Raw genomic sequence first — 3,054 nt, forward strand, 5'->3', positions numbered from 1 at the left:
CCATCCCTAGACCCCCTTTCGGTACTCCCCACACTCCTCAGTGCAACCTCACACACGTGTGCGCACACACCCACATGCATATGCACACGCAGCTGCAAACACGCCCGCAGATGCAAACTCGGATGCACGCGCACACGGGAACCAGCGGGGGTGACGAGGAGCTGACATCTGCCCACCAGGTGCGCCCCAGCTGTTAATCAGGGCTTGGAAGGAGCCGCTGGTGCAGGGACCCCCGGGGAGATGAGGGCAGCCAAAGGTCGCCTGGGGTTCCCGCAGCTCCTCACGGTGGCCTCGTGGACTGTGCCAGGAGCCTGTCAGCCCCCCGGCTGCCCCCTCCCATTTCCAGATGGAGAAACCGGGCTCAGAGAGGGGCGGGGACTTAGTGGGGGCCACACATCAGTGGCAGGTGGGGCTGGACTTCCTGCTCAGCCTTTGTGGCCTGAGTTGGGCCTCCCCTCTCCCCATTCAGCCCCAGATGTGTGCCCCATGCCTGCCCAGGGCTCCCTGCCTGGAGGAAGAGGACCCAGGGGGCTTTGGCCACTGTCTGGTCTCCAGACTCTTAAGAGGCTGCAGGAAGGCACAGGGCAATCGGCTCCATGGGAGGAAAGACATCCCTCCAGTCAGAGCTGTCCCACACGGGCAGAGGCTGCCTCAGATGGAAGGGCGAACGTCCCTGGGGGTGTTCAGTCAGGGGCTGCAGGCTCTGGGAGTTTGATGGGTAGGCTCAGCGACCCCCAAGAGCCCTTCCAGGCAAGGCATTTCCCTGTTCTAAGATTCTGAGTGTTAGTGATCCTCTGAGTTGAGAATTCCTTTGAAGTTTGGATTAAATGCAATCCCCTCCCCGGGGCTCCTTCCAGCCCCCTTACTCCAGGACTTTCTGAGCCTCTAGAATCCTCTTGGCCGAGCCCCCCAGGGTGTGAGCAGACAGTTCCAGACTGCAATCCCTGCTCATCAATGACAGCTATTGACTGCCTCACTAACCTTAGTGGCTCATCTGTAAGACTGGGGCCGTCCCAGTAGTACCGGCTTCACACATTGTGGCTGTGGCAGGGATAACGTGAGGGGCCACACATGAAAGCCACTGTGAACTAGACCCGGAGCTGTGAACTTGACTCTGGCTTGGAGGGCTCTGCAGGAGGAGGAGACAGTAGGAGCAAAGACCGGCGGTGGTTGGGAAAGATAAGGTGACAAAAGGGCTGGGCGTGAGCAAGGGAGCCACGGGGGCCAAGGCCGGGGGCTTCCGATGCCAGACAGAGGCCCCAGGACCTGCGTGAGCGGACATGTGTTTCCCAGCAGGACGCCAGACGGGAGCATCTATCACTGTCCGAGGCCTGCCGGCCCAGGCTCCAGCCACTGGAGCTGGCCGTGGATCAAAGGGCCGTGAAGATGAGGCTGACAGCTGGGCCAGGCTCAGGTCACCTCATTCACCCAAGCTGGTGGCCCAGGCCTCAGGGAAGTGGGGCTGGGAAACGCTCAAGGATGAGGCTGCCGGAGGCAGATTCTAGTTCTGCCGAGTGGACCTACTGGGCACCAGACTGGGCGGGGCTTTGCCCTCATCATTGAACTGGGTGCCCACATCATGATGACCCATTTTACAGATGAGGACACGGAGGCCCAGAGGTCTCGTCCGTCTGGGTCTCCTCCTGCGCCCCCATCATCAACCACAAAGGAGAGGATGTATCCAGGGAAACGTGGTGGAAGCATCCAGACTGAACGGGGAAAAATACTAGAACGTAGAAGGAGGAAGCAGGCCCTGGAACGCCAGGATGGTGACTCTGGACCTCCTCTGTTCAGCTTGGAGAGTCCAGAACCACAGTCCGACCTGGCCTGGCTTGGCCCTCCCAGACCCACAGCAACCACCGTGGCCTTGGAGGGGCTTCTCCAGGCCTCCGTCTCCCCATCTGTAAAACGGGTAGCTTGGATTCACTGCTCTCCAAGAGGCCTTCCAGCCCTGAGGTGGAAGGGGGAGGGCTGGAGAGGGTTCCAGAAAGGAGGCCTCTTCAGCTCAGATTTAACGAGCCGTCTGTTCAGTTGGAACTGATCAAAACCAGACTCGAGCTCAGTCGTGTCTCTGATTTGCATGGACCGAAGCCGCCAAGAATTCATCCCTCACTGTTTCCAGTAAATAATTGGGCTCCCGTGGGGTTCCCGGGGCGGGCCGGACGTCTCACCTCCTCTCTTCACAGTGAACTCGACCAGGGGAGGCCTGGTGGGAAGGAAACCCACAGCCAGGCCTCCTCTTGAGCTCCTACCACACCAACCCGCGGTGGGTGGGAGCTGGCTCGGGGGGCCCCCACCCCTCACATGGTCAGGGTGGTCAGCTGCCAGCTGGAGCCCACGGGGCCCACTTGCCGGGGAGTCTGGCTCCATTATTTCCTTCAGGCACACGGTCAACAAACCTTCACAGAGCTCCGGAGAACTGTCATGGAAGGCAGCGGCCCAGCCCCTCCTCGGGGTCCCCAGGGGCCACCACCTCTTCCTTTGTTGTTCCTCCAGTTTATAAAAGAGACGAAGGGATGCCAAAACCAGGCCTCAAACAGTGACGTCGTGTGAGCTGTGCAGTGAGCACATCTTTCAGTTCTGCCGGTCACTGCTGTGGCTGGGGGCGTGCCATCGCCAGGGGAGGAGCCCACAAAAGCCCGAGGGGCCGTGTTCAGCGGAGGTGATGCCTGGACTGTGCTCGTGCACACACATCTTAGTGTCAGGATGCAGTTAAGATACAGGGATGCTGATTCGGTAGGGTGGGGTGGGGTGGAGGTCAGGAGCGTGCCCTAGTTTAACAAGGGTTGAGGGAAAGTCTCTCTTGCTGCCTCATTTGGGAACCCAGGCCACAGACCTGACCTTGACAGAATATCCACCCTCTCTCTAGGATTGTAACCTTGGGGTTCCCTGGACCTCAAAGTCACCCTTCTTGCTCAAAAAAAAAAGCCACAAAAAATATAAAGATGTGGGTGATAATGGGCGTCCAACCGCTGCCATTTCGCAGTGAAGTGTGAGTGGCCGTTGGGTTTTACCGCGTAGGAGGGTTTGCATTGACGCAGCCTCGACCGGTTC

The sequence above is a fragment of the Prionailurus bengalensis genome, chromosome D1 (genome assembly GCF_016509475.1).
Source record: "Prionailurus bengalensis isolate Pbe53 chromosome D1, Fcat_Pben_1.1_paternal_pri, whole genome shotgun sequence".
Taxonomy (NCBI): Eukaryota; Metazoa; Chordata; class Mammalia; order Carnivora; family Felidae; genus Prionailurus; species Prionailurus bengalensis.